A 13,857-nucleotide genomic window follows, 5' to 3' on the forward strand; every position below is an offset into this window, starting at 1 on the left:
GCCACACCCACGACATATGGAGTCACAGCCATAGTAACACCAGATCCAAGCCTCATCTTTAACCTATACCACAGCTCACAGCAATGCCAGATCCTTAACCTACTGAGCGAGGCCAGGGATCAAACCCACAACCTCATCGTTCCTAGTCAGATTTGTTTCTGCTGTGCCACGACAGGAATTCTTTTTTTTTTTTTTTTAAATAGCATATTTTCTAACCCTGCTATCCTACTAAACTCTAAGCTCTTCAAAGGCAGGACCATGTCTGTCTAGTTCATAATTCGGTCCCCCTGTGACCACGGCCATGCAAGGCACATGCAGTCAGTGCAGGGGCAAAACTCATTGTAGGTATACTGAAGGCTAGGACAGGATTGACAGGTGTGAGAGTCACACAAGTAAGAATCACATCTTCTACATCCCTCAGGGACCCGGGCCTAGTCATTTTTCCACACTCCAAAGGTCAACCACTAATGGCTCAAGTTCCCTTTTCTCCTGATCTGTCATTTTGGTTTCTAGATACTCTGTATGTGTTCTCAGAGAGCCCCTTTTAATCCGTTTTTATAGAAAGAATGTAAGGTGATGGCAAAAGCTGAAGCTGAGAAATTCCACTGGGCCTCAGTTACTGAGAGAGACCCGTTCCCACCCCGAGAGCAGCAGGTTACAGCTCTGGTCGGGGGCAGCCCCGTCCTCAGAGAGCCTGCTGGGGTTGCTCAGGCGCAGAGCTTACAGAAAGCCTCTCTGTTTGGGGTGGGTTTTCTTCGCTTTGTTTTCTTGTGTGCTCCGTGGCTTGTTCCTAACTCGTGGCCAATCACCACACTGCCAGATGGTGCGAAAGATTTACCGGAATTTCGTTTTCAAATAAACCACAAGCTTGGATGAGCTAATGTTGTTCCACATAAAAAAGCCACAAAACTGGACAAATTAGCGTTGTTTCAAGAAAAGAAACTTGTCCAAGCCATCAGCTCTGCCCTTCCCAAAGGGCTCTGATAGCTGCAGTAAGACACTGGGGGCTGGGGTCATTCTCGTGGGAGGCCACCACACCAAAGGATGGGTGGGGGGGGCACCCCTCCCTCTCCCGCTGACTCTACAGAATAACTTGGCAGTGCCGTGGGGAATTTCATTCTCCCATGGAGCTGGATTGTTTCTGTCAAGTTCATCTCAGTTACACCAAGGATGGCAGGGGCTTCTTCCAGCCCGTCAGCAACGGCTGCCATGCCCCCTCGAACACAGACTGGGCTTTCCTGGACAACAGGTCATCTGATGGCTGTCCAGCAGGGATGTGAAGGCAGATGATTCATACACCACAGCTGCAGGGGGTGTTCCAGGTACCCCCACTTCTGCCCCCCACTCTCTTAGCAGTAATGGCAATATAGCCTGGTAGATGATGCTTCCAAGATCAGAATCCTAGAGGCTAACCCCAGCTGCACCACTTGCAGCTGTGGGGTCATAGGCAGGTTCCAAGCCTCTAGGGAACACTGTTTTCTCTCTCATGCTTTAGATAGAGATAATAATACTAAAACAACAGGGTCATCTTAACAATAAAATTCAGATCAAAGTGCCCGACATATACTGAGAGCTCCCTAAATATGGAATTTTTATGGGGTCACGAAGATGATGGTGCTGATTGTGTGGCTGCCCCCTCATCCTACAGGACTGAGATCCAGTCTCAGAGGCAGTGTGTCATCTGCTTCCTGTGGTCAAAATACCATGAAGTAAATCAAGCCAAGAAAGGAATCAATATCACTCAACCGAAAGAGCACTTCTAAAAGAATCTAAAAAAATGGCCTTGTCTTTTAGCCTTTCTTTTCTCGACCAGACATCACATGAGGTCCCTTGTGACCTTTATGTTAAATTAGAATTCTATGAAATGGCACCAACTCAGAAATTTTATATCCTGAATATATGTAGAAATACTCTAAAGGGATATCTGTGATCTGGGTCTTGGAACTTCATTTTGTTCCGTGGGATAGAGATATCTGGAACTTATCTAAGCAGAGATTCAGGTTCATGAACTTGACAATAATAACAACCAAAATAGCTACCATGAATTGAGTACTTTCCAAGCTAAAAAATTTTGTGCCCTTTATTCTATTGACTCTCCCTATAAATCAGCAATATTTTCCCCATTTTACAGATGAAAATACGAAAGAAAAATTGCACTGGTTGTTAAAAGGCCAGATCTGCTTGACTGTAAGCTCTGCTGGTACTGTTCCACCTCAGTATGATTTTGGGGAGTAGAAGTCACTAGAGAGGAACAAAATAATAATGATAATAATGGTAATAGTAATATCATTATCATTATTGAATGTTTAAAAATGATTTAAAATGAGCTATGAGTTTTGCCTTAGACCTCATAACCACCCTCTGAAGTGGTTTTACATTACAGATGAGGAATCCAGGCAGAGAAGCTAATGATACATCAAAGCCACTTAGCTGGTGGTAGGTCGCAAAGCTGAGATTCAATCCCAGGCAGTTTGACCTTGACCTCTGGTCACACAACTTGTCATAGGCGGGGCTCTCAGCCTCTGAAGCTTTGCACACTGAGGAAAACATTCTTTACCTCAGTCACCAGGTGGGACACCTTGAAGCTCTTGTAGCATCACCACAGCAGAAGGTAGACCCACCGACTCTGTAAGAAACCCCTGTCTAAGCACATGGCTTTGGGTTGTGACTTGCTGAAGAGGGACACTAAAGGCTGCGACTTCTTGCCGGACAAGTTGAACAGGAATCCCAGGGGGTGGGGAAGGGGGTCATGAGAAATCATTTCTTGATGTGAAAAGACTACAAAGTGTTACTGGATTTCTTAGAAACATGAAGAGGGACACATCTTTTCTGGTCCATTTTCCCCACGGGTTTGTTTGTTTTACCTCAGAAAGTGATAAACAATGGAGCATCTTAATTTCTTTTTTTTTTTCCTTTCCGGCTGAAACCAAACATTTCCGTGTCTCAGTTGGTATAAATAATGCCCCTCCCCCCACCTCTCAGATTTGTTTCATGTCTGAGGGTTCAAATGAGGTTTGGAGAAAGCTCTGTTCATTTCAAAGCCTCTGCCTTCACCCTGACATGTCTGGGGCCTACAAGAAGGTGCCCAAGAGAGAAAAATCCCTGTCAGGTCAGCCACAGGCTGAAATTAAGCGTCTCTTCTCAGACGGCCCAGGCAAGTTTCAAATGCCCCGAAAGTCCCTTCAGCAGCTCCACGTGGAGTCTGGTGGGGGCTGGCATTTCAGGGCCTTCTGTGGTGTTTTCCCTTCCCAGGGCTGACCCCACCAGCCACTGACTCACCACTTACCATTCTTTACTAGAAGTTCCGGATGAAGCAATGAAGGAGAGAAATCCACTGTTTCTACTCCCTAAATCTGACCATGACTCATTACTCAGCAAACACCCAATGGTTCCACATCCTCCTCCAGAGAAGGAGGCGCGGGGCCCGTTACATAAGCGGCCGTCTACAGCTGCTCTTGGGTAATTGAAAGTGAAGCCCTTCTGGCTGGGAGTCTGACTGGGAGGGACCTGACTCTCCTGAATCTCCTCACCCCGTGATACCCATCTTTAGAAGGGGAGAAACCCTCTCAGGAGAGGGCCCCCCAAACCACCGTGTGCTGTGGGGGTCTGTGTTTTGCATAGTAGCCCTGTTGTTTGGAATAGCCTTGTTAAAACAGGGCCCTGCCACCGTGTCTCTAACTTTATCTTTTGACAAGCTGGAGCTGAGCTTCGACAGGCAGAATCTGCCCAGCATGCTGAGCAGAGGAGGAAATGTGGTGGAGGTGGGGGGATGGGGAGTTTCTGTTCCCAGGGGACCCACCCAAGAAGGACCACCCAGGCACGAGCATTTCAGGGAGAGGATTCGCAAGAGCTGTTTTTGTGTAATAAGCTCAGCTACGGGGATCTTAGACAATCGAGCTACCTTGTGAAGCTCTGAGTACAGGAGACAGTAGTTTTTCTGCTTCAGGGAGAGTAGAAATTGTTCTTCAAAAGAAACAGGGATTCGATGAGATCTCTGGGCTCAGTAATCCTGTCTTCCTTCCCAGCCTGCAGTACAGAGGAATGACTTCTGAGGAATGGTGGGAAGCCAAACAAAGGCTGAACACCCGTTTCTAGAACCCACTTCATGCAGAGAGGTCTTGCCTACAAACGCCACAGGAAGTGCCCGCTGATGAAAGGAAGGCTGTGTTTTTGAATGCCATCCCCAAGGGGCTGGAGGCAGGGCGTACCTGGCTTCTTGGGAGAGACCTCAGTTCTCCTTCACTGGGCCTGGTCGTCTGCTTGAGTGGAGCTGGGAGGGGCCTGCAGGGGACGCATAGGTGAGGGAACACAGTGGCCTCCAGCTTGGCCATGCTGCCGTCCTCAGGAGGCATGTTCCAGGAAACAGCCCTGACACACAGAGAAATGAGACCCTGGAGAAGATTGACCAGAAATGCTCAGGAAGGCCAGTAAAGCTGGAGCCTTTGGTAGGAAGAAGAGATGGAATGGCATTGCTGGGTTATCTCAATGTGGCTTGTGGCCATGAGGGGGTGGGGCACTACCTTGAGATTCCCAGGCTTCCTGAAAGTCATAGACACGGTGTCCTAGGCTGAACTGTGTGTCTTCCCACCACCACCAGCCTGATCTGCTGAAGTCCTAGCCCCCCAGTATTGCATGATTATGCTTGAGATGGGGCCTTTAAAGAAATAGTCAAGAACACAACTAGTATCCATGAGGATGTGGGTTTCATCCCTGGTGTCGCTCAGTGGGTTAAAGGATCCAGGTGTAGGTTGTACATGTGGCTTGGATCTTGCATTGCTTGAGTTGTGGCTGGCAAAGGTCATACCCTTGTGTGGTATGACTGGTCTCTTTATAAGAAGTGAAGATCAGGGCATAGACACTGGCAAAAGGAAGACTAGGTGAGGACACGGGATGTGATGGCCACCTACAAGCCAGGGAGAGAGGCCAGAAGACGTTCATGCTGTCAACACCTTCATCCTGGACTTCTGGCCTTCAGAACTGAGAGCCAACAAATTTCTGTTGTTTGAGCCCCCCAGCCTATGGAACTTTCCTGGGGCCGCCCAAGCAGACTAGTCATGTGGTGATCCTGCTGTTCTCCTGAATTTGGAGACCTTGGGTTTTCTTTAGAGCTCAAAGTCCACCCCTTTCATGGGCAGTCCATGGAAGACAACCTAAGGCAGGCAGAAAGAGGGGTCTCCCTCCCCTCTTTTCGGTCCTGACAAGGAACAGAGCCATGGAGCCTGGATTCCTGAGCTCCCCAAGAAAAATTATAGAAGCTCCCAAGCCCTGAGTCAGTGAAAGGGAAGGGCTCCCTCGGCCCTTGTAAGGAAGCTCAGTTCTGTGGGCCTTCTCCTCTAGCACTTCCAGAACAGAGTGTTCTCAGCCCAGGGGCATTCTCCTCAGGCCCCACTTTATAGCCCCATTTACCCAGAACCTGGCCAGGCCCTCCGGCAGCTCCTTCTTGGTTGTCAAGAAACTGCCACCGGTCAGGGAGGGATGGATTGGGAGTTTGGGGTTAGCAGATGCAAACTATTCCATATAGAATTACATATAGAAGGGATAAAGAACAAGGCCCTGCTGTATAGCAGAGGGGACTGTGTGCAGTATCCTGGGATGAACCATAATGGAGAAGAATGAGAAGAATGTACATAGGTATGTACCTGAATCGCTTTGCTGTATAGTAGAAATTAACATAACATTGTAAATCTACTAGACCTCAACAGAAAATTGTTTTTTGATTTTTTATTTTTTAGGGCTGCACCTGTGGCCTATGGAACTTCCCAGGCTAGGGATCGAATGGGAGCTGCAGCTGCTGGCCTGTGCTACAGCCATAGCAACTCAAGATCCAAGCTGTGCCTGTGACCTACACCATAGCTCATGGCAATGCCGGATCCTTAACCCACTGAGTGAGGCCAGGGATCAAACCCACATCCTCATGGATACTAGTAGGATTTGTTACCACTGTGCTACAACGGGAACTCCCCCCCAAATTTTTTTTAAAGAGGGAGTTCCCAGGTAGCCTAGTGGGTTAAGGATCCAATGTTGTCATTGCTGTGGCTTGGGTTGCTGCTATGGGGTGGGTTCAATCCCTAGCCTGGGAACTTCTACATGCTGTGGATGAGACAAGGAAAAGAAAGAAAGAAAGAAAGAAAGAAAGAAAGAAAGAAAGAAAGAAAGAAGGAAGGAAGGAAGGAAGAAAGGGAAAGAAAGAAGGAAGGAAGGAAGAAAGGGAAAGAAAGAAGGAAAAAGAAACTGCCAAAGGAACAGTTTATCTATATGCTGTTTCAAGTGAAGCTAATTCAAGGCTTTGGCTGAGAGGGTCTTAGTGGACTCTTCAGAAAGGAAGCCTACCTGATACGTGGTGTTGGAATGTTGACACTTACCTTTGCTAGAGTTTAGTTCTATGTTTCCTCTCCTGAGAGGCGGGGCCTGGACATCAGTCTCAACAGGATAAAGTCCTTGAAGGATTCATGACTGTGCCCCCCCACCACTCCCCCGCAATTCCTCTAGTTTTCATCTTTACTAACCTTCTCTAAATCTGATACTTTATTGAAATATTCTGAGTTTGCCTTCTTCCTTCCTCTATTCCTTTTTTTTTGGAAAATCTCTTTTAATTAAATGCTCTTTGGCTCCCAGGAAAGCTAACCTCAGCGGTTAGGCCCCTGGAGTGGGCAGGAAAGGTTGAATTCTAGCGGTCTTTCAAAGCTGCCTCCCTTCCCGCCTACGCCTACTGAGGCTGAGGACAATAGGGTGCTGTGGGCCAGCGTCTCAGGACAGCTCCCCAGCCACTTCCCCTCACTCTGCTCTCCCCTCAGGGCTGGCAGGTGTGGGTGGGGCCTAAGGGAAGCTTCTAGCCTCACTGTTTTATCTGAGACAAAATTCAGAGGCGCATTAGGAAGAAAACAGTATCTTAGCACTTAAACTAGCATCTTAGCATGTGCTGCCATTGGGAGATGAAGTGCATTTTAGAGGAAAAATTCAACCCCACGACCCATAGGTAATAATTAAATGCTGACATGAATACCTCATAAACTTGGAACTTCCAACACCGCCCTGAGAATGCCTTGCTCTCCCACGCACTGACGGCAGGCCTGGCCCTTGGCCAAGGGGTTCAGTTGCAAAGCTGGAAACTCCCTGACTTAAAACAATGTCTGGGTGTTTTCTGCTTCATAGGAGCCCGGAAGGAGGGTAAAATGTTGAATAAATTTGTTGTTCAATGTGACTTTTCCTACCCTGCCTACCTATGTGTTTCACCTGCCTTCATTATCAAGCCTATCATAAATGTGCCAGCCATAAAATGCAGGCTGCAAACACACTCAGGGATTGCCTCATGGTTATTGTCCAGTGTGCCTGCTTATTGTATAAGACAAGTACCCTCCTCCAAAACATAATAGGGCATGGTCCCTGCTTTCTTGGAGTTGATAAACCGAGGAGTCATGAGAAAAGGCCAACCAACTCTTCAGATATTGTATGTCTCACAACCATTTTCTTTTCCTTCAGCTTTTTCTGCTCCTTCACCCTATCCTTTCACCTCTCCCTTGCCTTGTCCATTCCTTGCCCTCTCCTCCTCCAGGTCCTCCTTTGCTGGGCTAATGGTGAAGGGAACACAGCTCTTTCACTGCTCTCGGGGTCAAGGGTAAAAGGAAGTGACTTGGAGTTGTCCTTGTCTCCCCTTCTCAACCCAACTTCCAACTTCTCTTCACTGAAGTTAGCTGTTGGGTGGGGGCTGGGGTGGGGGGTGGGGGGCAGGCAGGTGCACCAGGAAGGGAAGAGAAGTAGATGTGGAAACACCTCATCAAAAAATATTTTCCAGCAGAGAAGAAAGTGGGTGAATCCATAAATGGGAAACCCCAGAATTCCAGAGAAGGAAGAGGACTTTGAGCACATCAAAACTCATGCCCTCATTTTGGATATAAGAAAAATGAGACCCTTGGAGTTCTCGTCGTGGCACAGTGGTTAATGAATCCGACTAGGAACCATGAGGTTGCGGGTTCTATCCCTGGCCTTGCTCAGTGGGTTAAGGATCTGGCGTTGTTGTGAGCTGTGGTGTGTGTTGCAGTCACGGCTCGGATCCTGCGTTGCTGTGGCTCTGGCGCAGGCCGGTCACTACAGCTCCAATTCAACCCCTAGCCTGGGAACTTCCATATACTGCAGAAAGTGGCCCTAGAAAAGGCAAAAAGATAAAAAATAAAATAAAATAAAAAAATAAATAATAATAGTAAAAAAGAAAAATGAGGCCCAGAAAGTTGACAACCTGCACAAAGAGAGAGTGTCAGCATCAAGAGGGTCTAAGACTCAGGCCTTTTTTTTTTTTTTCCTTTTTATTCTTTTCAAATGTGGCACTAATGATCCTGTCTATAAAACAGAAACAGATCATGGACATGGAGAGCAGACGTGTGGTTGGAGTGGGGAGGGAGGAGGAAATGGGATGGATGGGGAGTCTGGGGTTGGTAGATGCAAACTATTCCTTATTTTATTTTATTTTGTCTTTTTTTAGGGCCACACCCGTGGCATATGGAAGTTCCACTCCCACATCCTCATTCATGCTAGTTGGGTTCTTAACCTGCTGAGCCACAATAGGAACGCCCCAAACTATGACATTTAGAATAGATAAGCAATGAGGTCCTACTCTACAGCACAGGGAACTATATCCAATCTCTTGGGATAGACCATGATGGAAGATAGTATGAGACTGGGTCTTGTACAATGTATGACTGGGTCACTATGCTGTACAGCAGAAATTGCTACAATACTGTAAATCAACTATACTCTTAAAAAAAAAAAGGAAAGACTCAGGCCTTCTTATTTCTAAATCAACACTCCTTCCCTAGCTAGATTTCCTCTTAGGCACCAGACAGCATATGATCAGGTAGGCAATCAATGTGCCTAACACAACCCCACCTTCACCTTGGCCTGCAAGTTCTCTCTTATCCCATCACATTAAATGAAACTCCCCAGGGATGTCACTTTAAAAATTATGTCTTCATGTAAATGAGTAAGGTGAGAATGGTGGTTTAGAGAACACTGAGTTAGGACCGCAAGTCCTGACCTGCCTCCAGGGATCTGGCAAAACAACCTAGATCAATACTTTCCAACAGAGCAAAAATGTGAACCATGAAGGAGGGCCACTTGTGTCATTTTGAATTTTTTAGTAGTCATTTTAATAATATATTTTATTGGTCCTAATCTAAAATATCACATTAATGGACCATTGATTTCAAAAATAGACCGATGAGATATTTTACATTCTTTTGTTTTGGTACCAAGTCTTTGACATTGTGGATGTGTGTTTTGCACTTACAGCATCTCGTTTCAAACTAGCCATTTCAAATGCTCCAATTTGGTAACATGTGCTAGGGGTTACCAAATTGGATAGGGAAGATCTGGACCTGTTTTCTTATCTGTAAAATGAGAGGTTAAGACAATCAGGGATTTTCAAACTTCTCCGCCTTGAGTCCTAGAAATTCTTTTCCTTTTTAATTTTTTTTTTCTTTTTTTAGGGCCGCACCTGCAGCATATGGAAGTTCCCAAGCTAGGGGCCAAGTTGGAGCTGCAGCTGCCAGCCTACACCACAGCCACAGTAATTCAGGATCCGAGCCGAGTCTGCTAATTACACCACAGTTCACGGCAACCTCGGATCCTTAACCATTGAGTGAGGCCAGGGATCGAAACTGCATCCTCACGGATACTAGTAGTGTTCTTAACCCACTGAGCCACGATAGGACCTCCCCTAGGAATTCTTTAGAGGTACTATGTGAGTGTGAGTGTGTGTGTGTGTGTGTGTGTGTGTGTGTGTGTGATGAATCTGGGAAGGGTGGAGATGGCCAGCTTTAGATCATCTACTTTCTTTTATTACTCAGTGAATTTTATTACATTTATAGTTGTACAATGATCTGTGATCAACCCAATTTTATAGCATTTCCATCCCAAACCCCCAGCACATCCTCCCATCCCCCAACTTGTCTCATTTGGAAAACATACATTTTTCAAAGCCTGTGAGTCAGCATCTGTTCTGCAAAGAAGTTCATTGTGTCCTTTTTTTAGATTCCACATGTAAGTAATAGCATTGATGTTGGTGTCTCATTGTCTGACTGACTTCACTTAGCATGATAATTTCTAGGTCCGTCCATGTTGCTAAAAATGCCGTTATTTCTTTCCTTTTAATGGTTGAGTTATATTACATTCTGTTGTGTATATGTACCACATCTTCTTTATCCCCTCTTTGGTCGATGGACGTTTAGGTTGTTTCCATGTCTTGGCTATGGAAAATAGTGCTGCAATGAACATTGGAGTACATGTGTCTTTTTGATTCATGGTTTTCTCTGGATAGATGCCCGGGAGTGGGATTTCTGGATCAAATGGGAGTTCTATGTTTAGTTTTCTAAGGCATCTCCATACTGTTTTCCACAGTGGCTACACCAAATTACATTCCCACCAACAGTGTAATAGGGTTCTCTTCCACACCCTCTCCAGCACTTACTGTTTGTAGACTTTTTGATGATGGCCATTCTCACTGGTGTAAGGTGGTACCTCATAGTGGTTTTGATTTGCATTTCTCCAATAACTAGTGATGTTCAACATATTTCCTTGTGTTTTTTGGCCATCTGTATGTCTTCTTTGGGGAATTGTCTGTTTAGATCTTCTGTCCATTTTTTGATGGGACTGTTTGTTTTTTTGGTATTGAGCTACAGGAGGTGTTTATAAATTTTGGAGATTAATCCCTTGTCAGTTGCTTCATTTGGCAAATATTTTCTCCCATTCTGTTGATTGTCTTTTTGTTTTGTTTAGGGTTTCCTTTACTGTGCAGAAACTTTTAAGTTTGATTGGGTCCCATTTGTTTATTTTTGTTTTTATTGTCATTACTCTAGGAGGTGGATCCGAGAGGATGTTGCTGTGGTTTATGTCAGAGAGTGTTTGGCCTATGTGTTCCTCTAAGACTTATATAGTATCTGGTCTTATATTTAGGTCTTTAATTCATTTGTAGTTTATTTTTGTGTGTGGTGTTAGTAAGTGTTCTAATTTCATTCTTTTACATGTGATTGTCCAATTTTCCCAGCACCACTTATTGAAGGGGCTGTTTCTCCTTTGTATGTTCTTGCCTCCTTTGTATAGATTAGTTGACTGCAGCTGTGTAGGTTTAATTCTGGGCTTTCTATCCTCTTCCACTGATCTGTATTTCTGTCTTTGTACCAGTACTATATGGTTTTGATGACTGTAGCTTTGTAGTACAGTCTGAAGTCCATTTTTCTTTCTCAGGATGTCTTTGGCTATTCTGGGTCTTTCGTGCTTCTAAACAAACTTTAAAATATTTTGTTCAAGTTCTATGAAAAACGTCCTTGGTAATTTGATAGGGATTGCATTGAATCTGTAGATTGCCTTGGGTAGTATAGTCATTTTGATAATATTGATTCTTCCAATCCAAGAGCATGGTATATCTTTCCATCTGTTTATGTCATCTTTGATTTCTTTCACCAGCATCTCTAGTTTTCAGAGTACAGGTCTTTTGTCTCTGTAGGTAGGTTTATTCCTAAGTATTTTATTCTTTTTGATGTGCTGGTAAATGGGTTTGTTTCCCTAATTTCTCTTTCTGATCTTTTGTTGTTAGTATGTAGAAATGCCATCAATTTCTGCGTATTAATTTTGTATCCTGCGACTTTGCCAAATTCGCAGATGAGCTCTAACAGTTTTCTGGCAGAGTCTTTAGGATTCTTCAGGTATAGTATCATGTCATCTGCAAATAGTGATGATTTTACTTCTTCTTTTCCAATTTGGATTCCTTTTACTTCTTTTACTTCTCTAACTGCCATGGCTAGGACTTCCAAAACTCTGTTGAATAGTTGTGGTGAGAGCAGACATCCTTGTCTTGTTTCTGATCTCAGTGGGAATTCTTTCAGCTTTTCACCATTGAGAATGATATTAGCTCTGGGTTTGTCATATATGGCCTTTATTATGTTGAGGTAAGTTCCCTCTATGCCCATTTTCTGAAGGGTCTTTTTTTTTTTTTTAATCAGAAATGGGTGTTGGATTTTGTCAAAGACTTTTACTGCATCTATTGAGAAGATCATATGGTTTTTATTCTTCAGTTTGCTCATGTGGTGTATCACACTGATTGATTTGTGGATATTGAAGAATCCTTGCATCCCTGGGATAAATCCCACTTGATCAAGATGTACAATTCTTTTAATGTATTGTTGGATTCAGTTTGCTAGTATTTTGTTGAGGATTTTTGCATCAATGTTCATCAGTGAAATTGGCCTGTAGTTTTCTTTTTTTTCTGTTATCTTTGTCTGGTTTTGGTATCAGGGTGATGGTGGTGACCTCATAGAAAGAATTTGTGAGTGTTCCTTCCTCTGCAATTTTTTGGAATAGGTTCAGAAGGATAGGTGTTGGCTCTTCTCTGAATGTTTGATAGAATTCTCCTGTGAAGCCATCTGGTCCTGGACTTTTGTTTGTTGGAAGTTTTAAAATCACAGTTTCAATTTCAGTACTTGTGATTGATCTGTTCATCTTTTCTATTTCATCTGGTTTAGTCTTGGAAGATTGTACTTTTCTAAGAATTTCTCCATTTCTTCTATGTTTTCCATTTTATTGGAATATAGTTGCATGTCTCTTATGATCCTTTGTGTTTCTGTGATGTCCATTGTAACTTCTTTTTTTCATTTCTAATTTTATTGCTTTGAGTCCTCTCTCTTTTTTTCTTGATAAGTCTGGCTAAGGTTTTATCAATTTTGTTGATCTTTTCAAAGAACCATCTTTTAGTTTCATTGATCTTTTCTTTGGTTTTCTTCATTTCTATTGCATTTGTTTTTGCTTTGATCTTTATAATTTCTTTCCTTCTGCTAACTTTAGGTCTTGTCTGTTCTCTCTCTAGCTGGTTTATATGTAAAGTTAGATTGTTTATTTGAGCTTTTTCTTGTTTCCTGAAGTAGGAACTATAAACTTTCCTCTTAGAATGGCTTTTGCTGCATCCCATAGGTTTTGGAGTGTCATATCTTTGTTGTCATTTGCTTCGAGTTATTTTTTAATTTCCTCTTTGATTTCTTCAGTGATCCATTGGTTGTTTAGTAGCATATTGTTCAGTCTTCACATGTTTGTGTTTTTTGCAGTTTTTTTGTTGTTGTTACTTTCCAGTCATATAGCATTGTGGTTGGAAAAGATTCTTAATATGATTTCAATTTTCTTAAGGTTACCAAGGCTTGATTTGTGGCCCAGAATATGATCAACCTTAGAGAATATTCATGTCCACTTGAGAAGAATGTGTATTCTGCTGCTTTTGGATGGAATGTCCTATAAATATCTATTAGGTTGATCTGGTCTAATGCTTCATTCAGGGCCCATGTTTCCTTATTGATTTTCTGTCTGGATGATTTGTCCATTTCTGTAAGTGGGGTGTTAAAGTCTCCTACTATTATTGTGTTATTGTCAGTTTCTCCTTTTAAGGTTGTTAACAGTTGCCTTATATATTGTGGAGATCTATGTCGGGTACATGTGTATTTAAAATTGTTGGGAGTTCCCATCATGGCTCAGTGGTTAACAAATCTGACTGGGAACCATGAGGTTGTGGGTTGGATCCCTGGCCTTGCTCAGTGTGTTAAGGATCCAGCGTTGCTGTGAGCTGTGGAGTAGGTTGCAGACACGGCTTGGATCTGGCGTTGCTGTGGCTGTGGTGTAAGCCGGTGGCCACAGCTCCGATTAGACCCCTAGACTGGGAACCTCCATATGCTGTGGGAGTGGCCCTAGAAAAAGCAAAAAGACCAAATAAATAAATAAATAAAATTCATTTAAAAAATAAATAAAATAAAATAAAATTGTTATATCCTCTTCTTAGATTGATACTTTGATCATTATGTAATGTCCTTCCTTGCCTCTTAAAATATT

The 13,857-nt window shown here is 43.6% G+C and overlaps 2 long non-coding RNA genes across 2 annotated transcripts in view; one reads left to right on the top strand and one right to left on the bottom strand.

Moving 5' to 3' along the window:
• Window positions 1–552: 552 nt before the first annotated feature.
• On the bottom strand, window positions 553–6,918 carry LOC146403369 (uncharacterized). Its single transcript, XR_014845449.1, has 3 exons — window positions 6,363–6,918; window positions 4,209–4,368; window positions 553–4,026 (listed from the first exon to the last, which is right to left on the bottom strand). It is a non-coding gene; the product is annotated as an uncharacterized LOC146403369 (long non-coding RNA).
• LOC146403370 (uncharacterized) overlaps window positions 4,858–13,857 on the top strand; it is a 33,898-nt gene continuing 24,898 nt past the window's right edge. Inside the window, exon 1 of the long non-coding RNA XR_014845448.1 lies at window positions 4,858–5,631. This is a non-coding gene — a long non-coding RNA (uncharacterized LOC146403370). The remainder of the gene's footprint in view (window positions 5,632–13,857) is intronic.

This window comes from Sus scrofa, chromosome 5 (genome assembly GCF_054392235.1).
Source record: "Sus scrofa isolate SSC_HxYL_T2T_F1_AM1 chromosome 5, Sscrofa_HxYL_maternal_Yorkshire_Landrace_v2.0, whole genome shotgun sequence".
In the NCBI taxonomy this organism is placed as follows: domain Eukaryota; kingdom Metazoa; phylum Chordata; class Mammalia; order Artiodactyla; family Suidae; genus Sus; species Sus scrofa.